The following is a 22171-nucleotide window of genomic DNA, read 5'->3' as shown; positions in this document are numbered from 1 at the left end:
GCATAATCACAGTCCATTTACTTCATCACATGAAGAAACACAGATATCAACAAGATAGAATTACTAATCGGTGCCATGGAATGAACCAAGTCACAATTCTAGCGGTGCATGCCCGCACGCCCGTAACTTGGCATGTGCATCACCTTAATACCATCATATAGCACATCGAACCCTCATAACCAAGTTTGGAAGCGTTACTTACCTCAACCAAGCCGAAATCCTACTCCGCGATGCCTTTGCCCCTCAAATCAACCTCCGGGCGCTCCGAATCTAGCCATAAATAATTCGATACAATCAACACGAGCTAAAGGAATCAATCCCATATGAAATTACTAAGCTTAAGGCCAAAAGTCAAAAGTCAACTCCAAAGATGGGCCCTGGCCCACGTCTCGAAATTCGGCCAAAGTCACAAAACCCGACAACCCACTCGATTACGAGACTGACCATACTAGTTTCACTCAATTTCGGATTCGAATCGGCTTTCAAATCTCAAAAGTTCATTTTATGAAGTTCCACAAATTTTCCCTAGTTTTCATCCCAAATCTCTAATCAAATGATGGATTCCATTATATATTCATGTACTTTAGCCTAAACCGAGTTAGAATCACTTACCCCAATAAATTCTTGAAAAACCTTCAAAAAATCGCCAAAGCCCGAGCACTCTAGGTCAGGATATGAAAATAAACCCTAAATCTCGTATTTATAGTGCACTCTCGGATCCCGAATTCGCTGACCACCAAAAATCCACCGCCGCCGCGTCCTTCACCGCTGACAGCGAAATTACAGCCGCCCCTGCGTCCTTCACCGCTGTCCGCGCCAGCCTCCTCCGCTGATCGCGAAGTTCTGCCGCTCCCGCGAATACACACTGCTGACTGCGAACTTTTGGCGCGTTCCGCGTTCTCAACTTCAGAGAACCTCCCTGAAACTCTAGCAACTCCCCTTAGCAACACAGCACCTGTTTCAACAGCTAATCTCCTCCGATTACTATCCAAGACACATCCGAGACCCTCAGGACCTCAACCAAACATACCAACACATCCTAACATCATTCAAACTTAGTCGAATCTACGAATCACTCAAAACAACACCAAACATCGAATCAAATCTCGGATTCAAGCCTAAGAACTCCAAACTTATAATTTCCACAAATGACTCCGAAACCAATCAAACCTCGTCCGAATATTCTCAAATTTTGCACACAGGTCGCAAATGACCATACAAAGCTACTCAAACTCTCGGAATTCCCTTCCGAGACCGTCTATACATAAGTCAACATTCGGTTTACTTTTCCCAACTTAAGCTTCTAAATAGGAGGCTAAGTGCCTCATTCCACTCCAAAACCACTCCGGACCCAAATCAACCAACATGATACAATAAAATACAACTGAAGAACACAGAAGAAAGCAGAAACGGGAAAAACAGAGCTGTAACTCATGAAACGACCGGCCGGGTCGTTACAGAAAAATAGTAATTTTCAAGGTGTGAGGGATTAGTTTTTGAAAAATCATTTTATGACATCAAGAAAATAATTATAATTTAAAAAATATTGTAATACGTGTAGTATTTTATTTTAAGCACGTGAATGTTACAACCAGGGGCGGATGTAGAGTTGGGCCTTTGGGTTCAGGTGCTTTCGATGCGGAGCATAAATTTGTGTGTAAAAGTTCATTAAATTGCAACAAATAATAGGTATGAACCCATAACTTTAAAAATACAACGGGTTCAACGCTAAAAACCTTAAAAGTTGAACCCATAGAATCTAAATCATCAATCCACCTCTGGTTACAATCTATTTTATTTATTTTATTTTCCTCTTTATAAAGAATTTTAAGGGTTTCTGAGCTCGATCTTGCAGGTAATGGATTTGAATCATTTGAAGTTGATTTATATCTAAAAATTCAAGCTCGAAGCTTAATCTTGAATTTGATGGTTTTGATCTTAACTTGTATTTGAATTCAAGAGCTTGGCATGAAACTTGATCTTGAATTTGATGGACTTGATCTTAATTTCATTTGAAGTCCCACGACTTGAAGCTTAATTTTTGAATAATTAGAACTTCTAGAGAAAAGCTTGAATGTTGCTTGTAGAGAAATTTGTGAGCTTTGATCCACTGATCAATTCTCACTTGCTTCTTACTGTGAATTTATGGCGTCTCTTCTAGGTTTTGGAGATCCCTATTTTTAGTTGTAGATGAGAGGAGTACTTGTGAAGAGGATAATTGACTCCTTTGTTTTGCTTTGGTTGATCGACTTGAATCACACAAATTAGATTGAAGCAATAACATGCCACATTTGATTGGCCACTATATGCTACTTATATACGTGCTACATTTCAATTGATCTTTTGTTTCACTTAGCATGTCACATCATTTGTTATGTGGCATGATGATATTGACTCTTTCACTTGACTTAACGTACTAAGTAACTAGCTGTATGATACATATTTGGGCCTCTAGGATAAGATAACATTTTGGGAAAAATTTAAAAATAGCCAGATTTACCACAGGTTATTCAAAAATAGCCCAGTTTCAAAAGTAATCGAAATTTAGCCACTTTTCATGTAAAGATAAATCTGAGCGAAAACACTGTTCAAAATCCGAAAAATACGCCCGCATATTATACGGGAGTTCCAGCATAAGTATGCTTGAACTCCCGCATATTATACGGGAGTTCCAGGATAACTATGCTGGAACTCCCGTATAATATGCGGGAGTTCAAGTATAATTATACTGGAACTCCCGCATATTTACTGGAGTTCCAGCAAGTATAAATGTCCAGTATAATATACTGGAGTTTGGAGCACCGGTGCTCCAGTCTCCCGTATATTATACAGGAGTCAGCAAAGTATATCGGTCCAGCATAATATGCTGGAGTTCGTACACAAATGCACCGAACTCCCGTATATTATACGGAACCGGTCTCTGTTGCAGCAAAATAGTGGCTATTTTTTATTGACTTGGTAAACGCTAGCTATTTTTGATTGACCAGTGCGAAAACTGGCTATACCGTGCTATTTTGACTAACATTTTGGGCTAACAAAGTGATCTATCATTTGCAGCCCAATTAAATGGATTAGCTCAATGAATTTGGACTTTTTATTAAACAATTTGGACATTTGGGCCTCTATAATATACTTAGACTCTAATAATTAAGGGATTTTTACATTACACTATTGGAAACTTTAATACCCTCCTTATTCAAGTTTCAATTTAATTACCTCCTATATACAAATTTACTAATTATATACACTTTAGGAATTAGATGAGTATCCCTTTATATTAGGAATCAATTATTTCCTGTCCTTATTCTCTCTCCCTGATGCGCTCTCTCTCTCCATTTCTCTCTCTCTCTCTCTCTCTCTCTCTCTCTCTCTCTCTCTCTCTCTCTCTCTCTCTCTCTCTCTCTCTCTCTCTCTATCTATCTATCTATCTATCTATCTATCTATCTATCTATCTATCTCTCAATCCCTAATTTCAGTAATATAGAGCAAAGGAAAAGAGAGCAGCAATTCCACCATTGACAACCATTAAAAAGCTTTGAATTCGAATTTGGGTTTTCAAAAAATATTATTTGTTTGGATTGGGTGTTGTTGCAAACAATTGGGAATATGGTTTTCTCAATTTTGAGGGTGTTTTGGTGAAGAGTAGACTTGATTTTAGCTGAATTTCAGATTGAAACTCGAAGAAGAAGAAGAAGAAGAAGAAGAAGACAACATGACATATATTATACTTACGAAATTGTAGTAAAACTGTACATGTAGTAAAATTGTAGAAAAATTGTATTATGTTGTTTATATATATATATATATATATATATATATATTTTATTTAACTATTGTATGAAAGTTGAACCATATTGTATAAAAAATATGTTTAAGTTGTATGNATATATATATATATATATATATGTGGATTGTATATCTTTTGTAACTAAAATGTGTTTGTTTAGGTTGGGTAAATACCAAAACATGGATATTTTTCATAATATGGTTTCAAATAGTGTATATGTATGTAAAAATCCCAATAATTAATCCATTTATATTATTCCATAATATTATATCAATATGCCTTGTACTTATGATAAAATCTAAATTTCGTATGAATTAAAATTCTATAAAATTTAATTGCCTACAAATATATTTGGAGAACTTTTGTGTTAGTTTTCCTTTTTTTCCTGAAAACTTTCCTTTGGTTTTCGTTTAACAGTCGAAATTATTAATTACAGGATCTTTCATTTATTAAGAATTTACATTAAAAAGCACTCTAAGAAAAATAAAAGAAGACTATTGTGCTATCTCATGTCACCCATGAAATATGAACGCACCAGTGACAAAACAAAGAAGTTTCAAATTGGGATTTTTTTTATAGCTACAAACTTAGGATAGATTTTTAAAAATAGCCAGATTTACAAATGATCGTTCAAAAATAGCCCAATTTCAAAAGTAATCGAAATTTAGCCACTTTTTATGTAAAGACAAATCTGAGCGAAAACACTGTTCAAAACCCGGAAAATACTCCAGTATATTATGCTGGAGTTCCAGCATAAGTATACTTGAACTCCAGCATATTATACTGGAGTTCCAGGATAGTATGCTGGAACTCCAGCATAATATGATGGAGTTCCAACATAAATACACTAGAACTCCAGCATAATATACTGGAGTTCCAGCAAGTATAATGGTCCAGTATAATATACTGGAGTTTGGAGCACCAGTGCTCCAGTCTCCAGTATATTATACTGGAGCCAGCAAAGTATACCAGTCCAGCATAATATGCTGGAGTTCATACACAAGTGCACCGAACTCCAGTATATTATGCTGGATCGGTCTCTATTGCAGCAAAACGGTGGCTATTTTTCATTGACTTGGTAAACACTGGCTATTTTTGATTGACCAGTCCGAAAACTGGCTATACCGTGAAATTTTGGCATATTTATCCGGTCTAGCTAGGTTTTTATTTATTTATAAGAAGTAATTAGATTTTTTTAAAATAAAAAATATATAAATCTGGTCAAAATGTACGATTTATATACAACTTAAATATAATTTTTTATTGCACAAATTCGGTCAAAAGCTATAATTTATATACAACTTATATACAGCTTTTTTATAGTATAGAGGCCGGTCAAGCACATACAACTTACATACACTTTTCATACAACTTGCGTACAGTTATATTAGTTCCATATTTTTTGTACGTCGTTTGTACTCCTGGCATACAAAATATATACAATTTATTTATGTCTTGCTCTTCGAATTTCAATTTAGACTGATAAACCCCAAAAGGTATTCTCAATCATTTGCAACAACTCCCAATTCAAATAAATAATAATTTCATAAAATTTAATTTTCAAATTAAATATTTCAGAACTTTTTAATGGAAAATCTTCTGTGTTTGGTTACAATAGAGAGAACAAGGTATTCAATCAAGAGAGAGAACAAGGTATTCAATCAAGAGCGAAATCTAAAGCCACTGACTTGAACGAAAAGCTTTTCATTCCATTAAGTTATCGGAATCCAATATTTTTTGAGTCTATAAAAATATGGTGTCTTTAATTTTAATTTTTTTTTTTGTATTCTCCCTATTGATGATAAAAGAGAGTCGCCACCTAATATTTAAAGGTATACTAATTACTAAGATCATTTCTCTATTAGTCTGCTACCCGGTGAGATTTTGGGTAAGGGTTCTTGTTCTTCTAAGGCAAAAGAGTTAGGCACCCTTTAAAATCTACCTGTGGCAGCTCCATAAGACTTAGACTAGGTGTAAAGAATTAGTTGTCTATATTCTGCTTAATTAATGCTAAAAGCATGGCATATTGTATATCTAGTTTAAAGCCTATTATGTGATGGTATATAGATTTATAAAAGCCTTTGAGAAAATGTTTGCATCTACATGAATAAAAGAGTATATCTATAATGTTTGCATTTTTGCAAAACCTTGTGGGATATGGCTAAGTTTTAAAACACCTTGTCTTTTAAAATGATGTGGCCATTTATAATTCTAGCAAAGTAAGGGTGTTGTAAAAGAGTGGGCCTTAGATATACCTTGGTTCTCAAATCTCATATTTAGCTTGAAGAAATCGTTAGAAGCCTTTTGGCTGGGCAGCAACATTTGTTTGATTTTCTTTGTGGGAAAGCTCAATTTTAGAAGACCAATTTCAAATTCCGTTTCTTTTGATTTTTTGAAAGAGAGGACTTTCGACCTTCGCTAAGGTTGTTTTGGGTTCAAAAGACTTCATGAAAATCATTTGTAAAGGTTAAGAGATGAATAGTATAAACGACTATCGAACTAGAATTATCTACTACTAAGTCTTAATGCTTCTTTTCATTTTATATATTTAAAGGCTTGCCTAGATTGGTAACATAATTCAAAGATATAAAGTAAATCGTTCAATCAAATATTGTAAGTGTTAGATACATGTGAAAAATAAAAATAAACTTAATAAATCAATAGAGAAGACGAATGGACTCTGGTTTGAGGGAAAGTAGGCACAACAGGTAGCGAGGACGGACAACAGCAGCTTCAGACTCCAAAGGTGTAGGCACAAAACTTGGGCCTGATTTCTTTGAGAACTTGGCAGACCCAGTTTTAGATACATGTTTAAGAAGATAAGAAAGTCACTAGATATGCTGCCCAATACATATAATTTTACATAAGTAATACTAGTATGGGCCCAAGATAAATTATAACAATCGACAATAATCAAAAGTACAGAATTGGTATAAGGTCACATATAGTAAAACAATTCACAATGAGAACCTTTATTTTCCATTGAATACTAAGCCTGAAAATATTAATAAATGTTGATAGATTAGAGGCTAAGAATAGAATTCCATTCCTGGCCAGAGTACTCTTTGGGTTCCTGATACTTCAAAGTTCCTAAGAGTCTCAAGAGCCCCGAGCAGTGCTTGGTAGCTCAACCAAGAAGTGAATTCTATCCCAAATACTTCTAACTATTTATGCTTACTCTTCCCTACAGGTCTAAGTGCTAATGAGGTATTCATTGTAAACTCCTATACCACAGTGATAACATTCTACAGGGATATATATATTTATTACAACAAATGTACACGATATCATCAGTACAAGACAACCAATCACATTGTTGTAACCACAAATCCAAACATAAGTACATAATTTACTGTGAACATTTTTAACATATTAGGTATGCTCAAAGAAGTCATCTTCAAGCACACACAGGGAAAAGAGCACTAGCAGGTCACTTTAGAAACTCAAACATCTGAATCATATGTCTTTAGAGTAGAGAAGGTACATGGTTCAAATTTGTAGAAGTCCCTGATCATGACACATACTCTTAACATCCTTTAATTAAATTAGTCAAGATTTGTCTTAACTAAATCTTAACTTCTGGTATGTGTACAGGCTAACAACTTCCATTGAAACTTCTAAAGGGTATTATGTCACGATCCAGATTTTCCACCGTCGGGATCATGATGGCGCCTAACTCTTATAATGCTAGGCAAGTCAATAGATACAGTTCCAACACATTAATCGTTATCCCAATCAGAAATTTACAAACAGATATGAAGTGCGGAAATTTTATAACAGTTTAAATACTCTAGTACAAGACTACCCAAAAGATCTGGTGTCACAATCCATGAATGTCTAAGAATTTCTACAAACACTGGTTTCAAGGAAATACATCTGTTTTTCAGAATGAAAGAAAATAGGAATCTAAAATAGAGGGAAGGGGACTCCAGGGTCTGCAAACGCCGGCAGATCTACCTTGGGTCTCCTGTGGACTAAAGGCAGCAACCCAAACTCTGATCAGTGTGATCTAGTACCGGGATTTGCACAGAAAGTGCAGAGTGCAGTATCAGTACAACCGACCCCATGTACTGGTATTGCCGAGCCTAACCTCGGCGAAGTAGTGACGAGGCTAGGACACAACAAATAACATAAACCTGTGCAGTTAAACAATGTGCTAACAGAATAACAATTAATAGAAGCTAAGCAGAAATTAACAGGAAGGGGGCAACATGCTATGGGTTACCAAAATAAAGAATCACAGCAGTAGAAGAATTTGAACAGCTAGTACACTTTGAACCGGTAATAACCAGTAAACACAGCAAACAGAAAATGCACGGCATCACCCTTCGTGCTTTTACTCTCAACCTGACCAGGTAATCAATAATAGAAATATGCACGGCATCACCCTTCGTGCTTTACCACTCACCTCACGAGATAGTCAATAATAAAAATGTGCACGACATCACCCTTCATGCTTTACCACTCAACCTCACCATATGAATAATAGAAATGTGCACGGCATCACCTTTCGTGCTTTATTACTCTTCCTCACCACATAAGTAATAGAAACGTGCACGACATCACCCTTCGTGCTTTATCACTCTTCCTCACCATAAGAAACAACAGAAATAATAACAACCCGGCAAGGGCATCATAATTAAACAACTTTGTTTCATCGTTTAACTTCATAACATAAATCTCAACTTGAGCCAATACTCAACCAATATCCAAAACCATGAAAGCATACTAAGACTTGTTTAACATGAGTGATAACCAGTTTAAGCAGGAACAGTACGTATAAAGAAACAAAATAGTCACAAGTATAAGACTCACTCGCATGCTATGACCCGACAACAACGTATAGATACTCGTCACCTCACCATACCTAATCCCTCAAGCTAAGGTTAGCCACAACACTTACCTCGATTCCACGGCCAAACTCAAGCCTCAAATACCGCTTTTCCCTTAGTTTCCACTTCCAATACGCTCGAATCTATTCATAATTAACTTATTAACATCAATTAACGCTAAAGAAACCAATTCCATTGCATAATTATAGATTTCCCAATATTTTCCCCAAAAAGTCAAAAATCGACCTTGGGCCAGCTTGGTCAAAACTCGAAATTCGGATCAAAACCCGATTACCCATACAACCCCCGAGCCCGGATATACAATTGGTTTTGGAATCCGACCTCAATTTAAGGTCTAAATCCCCAAATTTCGAAATTCCTAAGTTCTACCCAAAATCACCCAATTCCACAATGAAAAACCCTAGATTTATGATGAAATCTTGTAAAAAGTTGAAATAGATTGAAAGAAATAAGTTAAGAATCATTTACCTGTTATTTGGGGAAGAAATGGTCTTTAGAAAATCGCCTCTTGAACTTTAGGTGTTGAAAAATGGGAGAATGAATGAAAAATTCCGTCCAAAAGATGGTTTTGAACAGTCGCAGTTATCGCATTTGCGATCACAGGTTTGCAAATGCGAACTCGCAAATGCGGCCATTTCTTCGCAAATGCGAGGCTTGGCCTGGCCTGCTGGCATCGCAAATGCGGCCTCTGTTCTCATCGCAAATGCGACGCTGAGCTTTGCAAATGCGAAGGTCCCCTCCCAGCCCTACTGATCGCAAATGCGAAGATGCTTCGCAAATGCGATGCTCGCATTTGCGAGCCAGACTTTGCAATTGCGAAGTCTGCAGAGCTGAACATACCAGCAATTTTCTTAAGTTTCAAAACACTCCGTAGCCTATCCAAAACTCACCTGAGCCCTTGGGGCTCCAAACTAAACATGCACACAAGTCTTAAAACATCATACGAACTTGCTCATGCGATCAAATCGCCAAAATAACACCTAGAACTATGAATTCAACACCAAAACACATGAAATTTTCAAAATAGTTTCAAACTTCCTATTTTCTCAACCAAAGGTCCGAATCACGTCAAATCACTTCCGTTTTTCACCAAATTTCACAGATAAGTTAAATATTATAACGGACCTATATCGGGCTCCGAAACCAAAATACGGGCCCGATACCAATAAGATCAAATCATTTAAATCATTGCATTTTCAGCCTTATCAATTTTTTTAAAAAATTTATTTCTCGGGCTAGGGACCTCGGAATTCGATTCCGGGCATACGCCCGGGTCCCATATTTTATTACGGACCCTTCGGGACTGTCATAACATGGGTCCGGGTCCATTTACCGAAAAACGTTGACCAAAGTCAACAAAAATCATCTTTTTAAAGCCAAAAATTATCTTTTCTTAAATTTTTCACATAAAAGCATTCCGGATACGCGCCTGGACTGCGCACGCAAATTGAGGAGAGATAAATAAAGGTTTTTTAAGACCTCAAAATACGAAATCGGATTCTAAAATAAAAGATGACCCTTTGGGTCATCACATATTAATAGATATGCAAGTTAATAATTCAATTTCATTCTAAATAAATGACATGATTATTTCTCTATGAAAGCTCTTAACTTCATACCCATCCTAATCTCATTGGAAATAAAGCATATTGCTATAGTCAAACAGAACATGTAACAACAGGAGGTTCATCTTAGACTTATAAACCAAGTCTAGTACATTTAGGTGAGCTTGATGAAGTTTTAAGGATAATGAAGGCATTTGCATGATCATGAAAGGCCAGAAAAGTGGTTTAAGAACAAGATGCATGTAAGATATCCAAGAAAACACATATTTGGGACATTTAACAAGGTTACACCATCACAAACATGATAGGGCATTAATATCATGAAATCAAACTAACAGTGTCACTATATAAGTTCCAAAAGACAATGACAACTTTATATCAAGGATCTGTTATGAAGGTCACGCATGGAACTTAACTATGATAAGGTTTGATTTCTACTCTCTAACACAACATATGAAACATAAAAACAATATAGACATATATTAAACAAGCTTTATAACTTAAGCCAAGTGTAGGGTAACTATCAGAATATACAAAAGGATGAGTATAAGAATCCAATTAGTGTAGGACATGATTTACATAGTAACATCAAGACATGGTTATAAAGTCATAAGGTTTGACAGAATTACAGAAGCATGTTAGAAAGGAAGTCATTCTAATAATTGAGTGCAATATGCCCAAATAGAGAATGTTAACTGTGTCTTTTCTCTTAAGATTCATATCCATTTAAACTAGTCTAACATCATGAATTTTTAGCAACACCTAATTCAATAAATGGTATTCAATCATAACAGATGCAACTTTTGTCAGATTTCTGCCATGGTTTTAGGCTATGTAGATAACAACAGACAACATTTGGATACAGAGATTCATCAGAAACCATTTTAGCTACCTCCAGGCATTATCTCATGCAATGAAAGTCACAAATATGATCAAACAATTATGGGAATTGATAAAATATTCTTACATTGTTTTTTCTAGAGTCACAGAACCACAGAAGAACACATTAAAGAGCAAAAGCAACTCAAATATTTCAAAGCTGCCACACTTAAGTTAAAGGGACAACTCCATACTTGATCTTACATATTCATATCCATCCTTAGTTTGTTTTATCAGATAAATTACTTCATGTATAGGTTGACATATAACACTAAGCAGGGACAAGAAGGTGAACATGAAAGCCATAATGAAACAGTTAAAAACAAGTATAAGGAATCATCAAGAGTCTTTAGTTAATTACAGAGGATTGATCATATATGTTACTTAGAGCAATATTCATTAGAATCTCGCAACAAGAGATTGGTATCCATTTGAATCATACAATATCTAAATATAACATCCGACTATAGCAAATTGTGAGCAGAGGTAACCAATTGTAGATTAACAACAAAATATTTTAAACCGAAACCACCAACAAGGGATAGCAGAATGGACATACTTTCAGCAATTAGAAGAAAAGGGAAAAGGTCGAGTGCACTGGCCTTCTTTTGAGCAAAAAACCAAATAAGAATCTTCCATAGCCATTAAGAATCAAGAGCTCAAACTCTGACGAAGATGAAGTTCAGAATCCGGAAAGGAGATCAAAACTAGTTAGGAACCCTAGGTTGATTTTCGCTGCTCAAGACTGAAATTAATGTTTTTGTTTGTTTGTTAGGTGGTTCCCATATGTATCATGCTGTGTGTGTTAGGTGAAAACATTAAAAGTCCCAATTTATAGTGGCTATTTAAGCCTTAGGATTTCATAGATTCAAATCGATAGTAGAGAGTGAGTGAGGAGTGGTGATGCGAGTAAAATCAAGTGAAATCAGAATGAAAAGAGGGGAAAACCAGTGAGAGTTTTACCTGAGTGGGTGACAACCATTACAGGTGAGAAAACCAACAGACAAAGACCTAAAATCCAGAGGTCATTGCATTTGACCTCTGGCTTTGAATAATCATTGTGAAGTGCTCATGCATGAGGGATTTCATTGCAGCATCAAAGGATTTGAGGAGTAGAAGTTTCATGTTTGCGTCTAGGTCAGAGGACTTCGAGATTTCAAATCTGTGTGACGAAATGGGAGGTTTCGGCGAGATTCGCTGATAGGGAAGGTAAAAAGGATAATTCTCTATTTTATTTATGACCTTGCACGAATTTGTGCAAGGTCTGTGACTGATTCGATCATGGAGGGTTGAGATAATAGAGAGAGGAAAGGGAAAGGGGGCGGCAGTCAAAGGGGGAAAAGATTTTAGGGTTAGGGGATTGGGGTGGCCATCTCAAGGGATAAAGTTAGGAGAAGGGATGTGGGCCATTGATATTTTAGATCAACGACCCTAATAATTCTGGGTTTAAACATTTTAAGGAGAAAATATGAGGGTCGTTGGATTTCATGGTTTCAACGGCCATGATTAAGTCTGATGCATATTGAAATTAAAAGGAAAAATGGAGATAAATTCGGAGCCATTGATCTAAAGGCTAGACGGCTCGGACCAGTTGTGCTTCTTTTGTGTGTGCTAGAGTGGGTGATGTAGCATGATTTTATTGGCTAAGAGAGGGTGATGGGGATCGCCAAGGTGGAGAGAAAGGGTTGGACCTCGGTTAGAATTGGCTTTGGGCTAAAATTAATTTAAATAACAACCACTTTGTATTTAACTAAGAGACTGCAATTGTAGCCTTTTAGCTTTTAATGCTTTTGAAATTAATTTAAATAAATCTAATTACTTTCAATAAAATATAGTGAAAATTATAATTATAAATACACTACTAATTATTGCAATTAATTAATTACTTATAAAAATACTTTAATTTCCAAATTATGACATTGATTTTGAATTATTGATATAGTGGCCTAATTAACTGAAAATTAAGGAATAATTATTAAATTAATTATAAAACCTATATAATGTGTATAAAGGTTATTAAAATATGATATATTTTGTCATTTTAATACTAAATTATTAATTTCAACACCATTAATACTTAATTCTTTTGTAAAATAGGTATTATTGATTAAAAATATTTTCAAAACATTTATTACAAATTATGAAGTATAAATAAATTAATTTTAAAAGGGAGGGTCAAAATTGATCGTCAACAGCTTTCCCTCTTTGACCGGAGACATTGAAAGAGTTTTCGCGCAAAGAAACCGAACAAAGGCCAATTTTGTCCCGACTCAAGCATATATTGCAGGAATGGCATATGAGTTTAAGGAAGATTATGAGTTGTAGAATTAGGAGTTAACGAAGATTCCGAGAGGATTTTGGAGAGTTTGGGCCGAATTCTGGCTTTGAATTGCTTACATACCTCAGATTTCGAGGATCAGGCCTCATGTAGTTTTTTTTGGGGGGGGGGGGGGGGGGTTGTGCTCACAGGAATTGTCCCAATATCGTATTGTGATGATACTGCGAGATGGAAGACTTGGTACCCATGATAGCTTGTGAATTGCGGCTTGATTTGGAATATTTGAAGAATTAGAGTTCCACTGATCGTATTTGAGTTTGAGCTCGGATCCTCGGCCCACTTATAAGTTTGTTGTCCCTCAAAGCATTGTAGCTTGGTTTGCTGCTTAGAAGAAGTTCCACGTTATGATGTTTGTTCCTGCAAAAACGAATGTATGCGGTAAAATCGGAGGGTCCAATTTTTTGCCATTACAACGCCTCATAAGCAAGCTTTCCAAACGCTCGAGACTACGGTCGAGATTTACCCTGAGGGGCCATCGATGTCCAACCTCGAGACAGCGCAAGTCGACAGTTATGATAGAAAAGTGGGAAGTTCCCTAGGCGCACGACTAGAGCTGACAAAGTCTAGTAGGCTATCTCTGACCCGTATCAGGGCTTTAAATGGCTGTACTAGGTCCATATCTTTGTAATTAATGCATTTGTGCTATGTTCCCCCTCATATATAAAGGGGATCCTTGTTATTTTGTAGAGATCGGATACTCAATATTCAATACAAGAACATTCTCTTTGCTCTCTAACTTAACATATTCTCTTGAACTAATTGCTCCCATTTATTGCTTATATTCATTGTGTTCTATTTATCTTTATTATTGGCCATAAAGAGCTGTCACTGAATCTACTATAACTGTTAGTCCCTCCATCGACTGCCCACAACAGGGTACTGGACTCGACCTCAAGGCCCCGTATAAGCAAGCTCGAGGCCCGATTATCAGCCTATTGGTTTGGTTATCACCTTGTTTTCAAACTCTTATCTCATTTTCTAATCTCTTACTTAACATCTATTTCCCAAACAACTAGCATAAAAATAGATCACGTATTTTTAGAACCACAAAATCAAATCTAATTATAATTACCATTTTCACGGTAAACAGTTTGGCGCCCACCGCGGGGCTAAAAATAATAGTGATTATTTTCTTGCTGGTTTAACTACGTAACGCAAGTTATCTTTCACACTTTTTCTTGTCCAAGATCTTTGATTTCAGGTCAAAATGTCTAACTCAGTAAATGCACGTGAAAACATCAATCTTGAAGACCATGGAGAAAATGGTATTGACGTCCCAGATGTTGGTGTGCTACCACAACCCTGAGAATGCACCAGAACCAATTTCCGTGGACGTGGTCTCGCGCGATGCTCAACACGTCGAAATAAGCTCCCACACCAACATGAGCATACACCAAGAAGATCAACAAGAAGCTCAGAAACCCCAGCTAGGGAAGAACGAGAGGTTAGCTTTCACATTATTTTTGAAATGTTACTGGCACAACAGCTAGCTATCGCTCAGCTGCGAAGTCACCAGAAAACTCCCAGCACGGTAGCACCGGGGACGCTCCCCTAGCCGAGTAGGTACCAGAGAGATCAAGCAACAATGGGTCGACAGTCGACCCCGCTATCGTAAAGATGCTAGAGGACCTCAGAAAGAGGATCGAGTCGGGCGAGAAGAAGATAGAAGCCAACGACAAAAAGGTCGAGACCTACAATTCCAGGGTCGACCAGATTCCAGGCGCACCCCCGATCCTGAAAGGTGTGTACTCAAAGAAGTTCGTACAAAAGCCGCTCCCACAGGAAGCGGCTTCGAAACCCATTCCGAAGAAGTTCAGAATGCCAGACCTTCCGAAGTACAACGGAACCTCAGACCCCAATGAGCACGTTACTGCTTACACTTGTGCAGTGAAGGGCAATGACCTAAAGGACGACGAGATCGAGTCCGTCCTACTAATGAAGTTCGGAGAAACGCTTTCTAAAGCAGAAATGATGTGGTATCACAACCTGGCCCCAAACTCGATAGATTCATTTGCCATGCTGGCAGATTCTTTCATAAAGGCACATGCTGGTGCCGTCAAAGTAACAACAAGGAAATCTGACGTATTCAAGATCAAGCAGAGGGAGAATGAAATGCTGTGAGAGTTCGTATCTTGCTTTCAAATGGAATGAATGGAACTACCACCAGTCTCCGACGACTGGGGCCTTCACTCAAGGTCTAAATAAACGAAGTTCGGTGGCTTCGAAACAGCTGAAACAGAACCTAGTCGAATACCCGACCGTGACTTGGTCGGACGTCCACAACCGATACCAATTAAAGATCAGGGTCGAAGAAGACCAACTGGGAGCCCCCTCGGGCTCGGTATATCCTAGCAGGCTTCTGGCGAAGGAGCCAAAGCAAAACAAAGAGAGGTACCAGCCATACACCGAAGACGGGAGAAATGCCCCGAGGCATAACATACCCTAGAATGATCAAAGAACGAGCCGAGGGCAGAAACCTTGGGGACTCATCAGCAGAGCCGGGTTTGATAGGCGCGAAGGGCCGGTGGAGGCACCCCTCTTGTCGAAATAAAACTTCAATGTCGATGTTTCGGACATCATATTCGCCATCAGTAAAATCAGAGACACCAGGAGGCCAAGGCCTGTACAATCAAATCCTTCGCAAAGAAATCATAACATGGTGTGTGAATTCCACAACACGCACGGCCACAGAACCAAAGATTTCCATCAGCTCCGGGAAGAAGTAGCCCGATTACTGAGCAAAGGTCACCTTTGAGAATTCCTCAGCGAACGGGCCAAAAACCAGTTCCGGGAAAGAGAGGCGACCAAGAAGAGCGAAACAAATGAGCCACAACATGTCATCCACATGATCTTGGGAGGCATCAATGCCCCACAGGAACCCATGATCAGAAGAACAAATCCATCATCAGAGAAAAGCGAACTCGGGGTTACATACCCTAGGATGCTCTCACATTCAGCGACGAGGACATCGAGACCTTGTCTCAACCTCACAACGACGCACTGGTAATCTCTTTCCTTGTAAATACATTTCAAATTAAACGTATACTTGTGGATCCAGGTAGCTCGGCCAATATTATTAGGCCGAGGGTGGTAGAGCAGCTGGGACCGCTTGACCAAATCGTGCTCGCCTCTCGAGTCCTCAACGGATTCAACATGGCGAGCGAAACAACAAAAGGGTAAATCACCCTTCCAGTCAACGTGGCCGGCACAACCCAAAATGCCAAATTCCATGTCATCGAAGGAGATATGAGATACAATGCCTTGCTCGGAAGGCCATGGATACACTGCATGAGAGTAGTACCATCAACCCTTCATCAAATGATAAAGTTCCCGACAAAGGATGGGATAAAAACCATCTACGGGGAACAGCATGCGGCAAGAGAAATGTTTGCGGTACACGACGTAGCACCGACACAAGTACCTCCACCTTCAAAAGAGTCAAAGGATAAGCAAGCAGTAAAGTAGCGATAACAAGCTACATTCTCAGCTACGCTCGACTAAATAAAACGAAGAACCTTACCATAACAAACGATTGAATCACATCGAGATCCGAAGCACCGTCGGCACTATGGTATGGCCATCTCCCTTTTTCAGTTACATTTTATACTAACCCGAATGCAGGTATCCGATCAAAATGGCCGAAGCACTTCCCAACTTGAAGGACTTAGGTTTCAAAAGCATGCGTTGCACTGTTTTCCTTTGACCGGGTTTTTATCCCAAGAAGGGTTTTACTGGCAAGGTTTTTAACGAGGCAACATCTATATGCTACATAAGGAAAACTCAACGAGTATTCAAGGCTTCATTTGCAATCAACCCTCGAAACTAGGGGGCATCCCCCTAGAAGGTCACCTACTCGGAGAAGCCGGGATACGCTAAATGGGGTCTCGATAGGAAAGCAATGTACCGGGCCAAACGGTCGAACGAACCATGCCCGCATAGAATAACCGAGCCCTCAACAGCAAAGACATGTATACTTGTATCAAGTAATCAAACAATACTTTCAAAAAAGCATTTTGCGCTTCAAAGAAGCTCGGTATTTTTGCAAAAAAGGCTCCTCTGTCAAAAACGTCCCGACCATTCGGGCACTGGCATCAGCAACTCAAAATAATGCGACTCCTGGGTCGGAACTCCAAACTCGTAAGCCATCAATGAGGCAACATTAAGATCATAAAACAACTCCAGAGTCAAAAACATCCCGAACACTCGGAGACTGGGGTCGAAAACTCAAGGCCACGTGACCTCCGGGTCGGAAACCCCAAAATCATAAGCCCTCAATGAGGCAGTACTAAGATTACAAGTAATGGCTCTCGAGCCAAGAAACCCTTGATGACTCGAGGACTGCCGCCAATCGCCAACCCTATCGACTCGGGGACTGCCGCCAATTGCCACCCCTATCGACTTGTCAAAACCCGAGGCTACAAGACCACACGCGGACAACCTCGATATCGTAAGACCAATATAAGGCAACAACAAAAACTGTAAGACCTCAAAGGCATGTAAACTCTGTAAGACCTCAAGCAAGGCATGAACCACACTTGTACCAAGTGACAATAAATGTAAGACCTCAAAGGCATGTAAAACTTGTAAGACCTTACTAAAGGCACAAAACTGATCTTAAAGTTAAGGCGATATATCGAACTTGTAAGACCCCTAAAAAGGCATACCCTCGATATAGACGCCGATTACTTCACTCGGGGACAGAAAGGCTCCGGCCAATCACAATGACTACGGTCACAAGGCTGTACCAACCAAACTAACGCGTGTCACACCTCCCTTTTCGCTACACCCGTAAGGGTGTAAAGGAGTTTTTCCAATTAAAGGACAGTCGGAACGGGATCTATTATTAATATTCAGAGTCGCCACTTGGGAGATTAATTGTGTCCCAAATCACTGATTAAATCCCGAACCGAGGAAATTATGACTCTATTAGCAGTCCGCGAACCAGAAATCCGAGTAAGGAATTCTGTTAACCCGGGAGAAAGTGTTAGGCATTCCCGGATTCCGTGGTTCTAGCACGGTCGCTCAACTGTTGTAATTGATTTTATCTGATTTCAAAACATGTTCTAACTTATGTGCCTAATATTAATAAACCGTTTTTATTGTTATTTTTAATAAGAATTGCAACGTCGTGAAAATGTGTCTCGAACCACGTCGCACCAGTGCACCCGTGATTGTCAACACATTTCAACTTCGTTGAGATTTGGATTTGGGTCACATAAATGTGCACCCACATTTAGGAAGGTAATATTATTAAAATACGCGCCTAAAGCATCTACGCATTTATTATCTTTGGGGAAGACCGTGAAATTCGCTAAACGGTCTGCCCGAATTCTAAGTATTTTTATATAACATTTATTGAGGGCCCCGCGATTTATGTGTTTTATTTAGCGAGGCTCATCTCATTTTATTATCAAAGGCCAACCTAAAATCAAACTACACTTCTCTGCTTAAGTTGTCTCTAAAAGAAGAACCCTAATTAATTAGCAGATGTGAATGGCCCAAAATTCCATAATTCAATCTTCAAACAATTGGGCCTAGCAACTGAATAGATGAGGACGTTCCATATCTGGGCGTTCCAAAGCAGTCCAAGTTTCATTTTTAAGAGACTGGGCCGCTTAGACCATTGACAAACCCAAAAGCCCAGTGTCACTTTTAATTTGAGGCAGGCTAACATTTTTTAGGCCAAATACAAAATCAGAGCCTGCAAACTTCAGTTGATCTATCTTGAACAAATTCAATTATGCGTTGAAATCTGGTATAAACAGCAAGGGCTATTTCGAACAATGTTTGCAGCCTATCTTATCATGTTAACTCGTTCCTTTTAAATGTACCTCTGCACATTGCAATGTCAATCAAACGTGAATAGACTAAAACCAAAGAATCAATTGGACTTCATGCTTATAGGATTATATATGCCAGTCTTAAACTTCAATTAATAGACAGCGATTCAACCTGGATTTCTGAGTAATGTACATTTAAAATTAAATCAACTAACCTACAAATAACAACGATTATCCAAACAGCATTTCCAGAAAACCAGTCCTAATTCGCGTCATTCTTAACCTTATGAATTAGCTAACCCCGATATTATTATACTAAACACAAACACACTACTAACAGTTCTAACGAGCAAGCACAAGCCCGTAGCTCACCCATCCAATATATGTCCAATACAGCCCAGTTTCAGTCCAGTTATACAATGTCAACGCAAATCAAAAGAAGACCTAGACAAATACAAATCATCTATTATCTATTTCATTATGGCAGCTTGAACACATGGATTTCAGGAGGCCAATGTATGATGTATTTCATTTCAGCATTTCAACGTCAAAGCTACATCAATACATGGTTCAAATGTGTACCTGAAAGTGTAAAATAATAGAGAAAAGAGGAATGTCAGCGGCAGTTCAGTGAATCACAGCAACAGGAATTAGCACTTTCACAGCAGTTCAGCAGCACATATCAGAGGTCCATAAGCCCAGAANCATTTCTACACATTTTCCTTCCACGTCCGTTAGATATAAAGCGCCATTGGACAAAACTCTAGTTACAACAAACGGCCCCTGCCAGTTTGGGGCGAACTTTCCTTTTGCCTCAGCCCATTGAGGTAGGATACGTCTCAGCACCAACTGTCCTACTTCGAACTTCCGCGGACGCACTTTCTTGTTATATGCTCTTGCCATTCTTCGTTGGTACAATTGACCGTGACACACTGCTGCCAGTCGCTTCTCATCAATCAAACTTAGTTGTTCCAGGCGGGCTTTAACCCATTCATCATCATCAATCTCTGCCTCTGCGATGATTCGGAGGGACGGGATTTCAACCTCTGCGGGTATTACTGCTTCGGTTCCATACACCAATGAGTAGGGAGTCGCTCCTACTGAAGTGCGGACAGTAGTGCGATAGCCTAACAAAGCAAAAGGTAACTTTTCATGCCATTGCCTTGACCCTTCTACCATTTTCCGAAGTATTTTCTTGATATTCTTGTTAGCTGCTTCGACTGCCCTATTTGCCTTAGGACGATATGGAGTGGAATTGCGGTGCATGATCTTAAACTGCTGACATGTCTCGGCCATCAAATGACTATTGAGATTGGCACCATTATCTGTGATGATTACCTTCGGGATCCCAAACCGGCATATGATATTTGAATGTACGAAATCGACAACTGCCTTCTTAGTCACGGATTTGAAGGTTTTTGCCTCCACCCATTTAGTGAAATAATCAATAGCTACCAAAATGAATCTACGCCCATTTGAGGCTGCTGGCTCAATCGGACCAATAACATCCATTCCCCAGGCAACGAACGGCCATGGCGCTGACATTGTATGCAATTCAAATGGTGGAGAATGAATCAAATCTCCGTGTATCTGACACTGATGACATTTGCGCACGAAACTGATGCAATCCCGTTCCATAGTAAGCCAATAATAACCTGCTCGGAGGATTTTCTTTGCCAATATGTATCCGCTCATATGAGGTCCACAAACTCCCGCATGTACCTCAGCCATGATAACTGTAGCCTGTTTGGCATCTATGCATCTCAATAACCCAAGATCTGGAGTTCTCTTGTACAACACTCCTCCACTGAAGAAATATCCGCTTGCCAAGCGTCGAATTGCTCTCTTTTGATCCCTTGTAGCTTGTGTCGGGTATACTCCCACCCGGAGATATTCTTTTATATCATGGAACCATGGATCACCGTCAAACTCTTCCTCCACCACATTACAATAAGCATGCTGATCTCGAACCTGAATCTGTAACGGATCCACGTAAGCCTTGTCCGGATGATGCAACATTGATGCCAAAGTGGACAAAGCGTCGGCAACCTCATTGTGCATCCTTGGAATGTGTTTGAAATCTATTGATTGAAACCGTTGACGAAGTTCATGCAAACACTGCCGGTATGGTATGAGCTTCAAATCTCGTGTCTCCCACTCTCCCTGAATCTGGTGTACAAGAAGGTCCGAGTCACCCATGACCAAGATTTCCTGGACACCCATGTCTATAGCCAACCTCAATCCCAGGATACATGCTTCGTACTCAGCCGTGTTGTTGGTGCAATAGAAACGAAGTTGAGCAGTGACGGGGTAGTGTTGCCCTGTCTCAGAAATCAGTACTGCTCCTATTTCGACACCCTTGGCATTGGCAGCTCCATCAAAGAAAAGATTCCATCCAGGCTTCTCAACCTGTCCTAATTCTTCAACATGCATTATCTCCTCGTCCGGGAAGTATGTATTCAAAGGCTCATATTCATCATCAACGGGATTCTCAGCTAGATGATCAGCCAACGCCTGTGCTTTCATTGCAGTCCGAGTCACGTAGACAATATCAAATTCCGTAAGCAGGATTTTCCATTTCGCTAGCCTCCCTATGGGCATGGGCTTTTGAAAAATATACTTCAAAGGGTCCAATCGAGAGATGAGATAGGTAGTATATGCTGACAAGTAATGTTTCAACTTTTGCGCTACCCAGGTTAAAGCACAACACGTCCTCTCGAGTTGAGTGTATTTTACCTCATATGATGTGAACTTCTTGCTAAGGTAGTAAATCGCCTGCTCTTTCCTTCCTGTGATGTCATGCTGCCCCAGTACACAACCAAAAGAATTGTCCAACACAGTCAGGTAAAGGATCAAGGGCCTTCCTGGCTCTGGCGGGACCAACACAGGTGGACTAGCCAAATACTTCTTAATCTTGTCAAATGCTGCTTGACATTCGTCTGTCCATCTGACCGCAGCATCTTTCTTTA

At 39.0% G+C, this 22171-nt stretch overlaps 1 pseudogene; it reads right to left on the bottom strand.

The window, feature by feature from the left end:
- The window catches only part of LOC109230214, a 135400-nt pseudogene that overhangs the window by 110180 nt on the left and 3049 nt on the right, over nucleotides 1-22171 (bottom strand).

This window comes from Nicotiana attenuata, chromosome 7 (assembly GCF_001879085.1).
Source record: "Nicotiana attenuata strain UT chromosome 7, NIATTr2, whole genome shotgun sequence".
Taxonomy (NCBI): domain Eukaryota; kingdom Viridiplantae; phylum Streptophyta; class Magnoliopsida; order Solanales; family Solanaceae; genus Nicotiana; species Nicotiana attenuata.
Note: the sequence above shows the minus strand (reverse complement) of the source record. Positions and strands in the feature narration are given on the sequence as shown.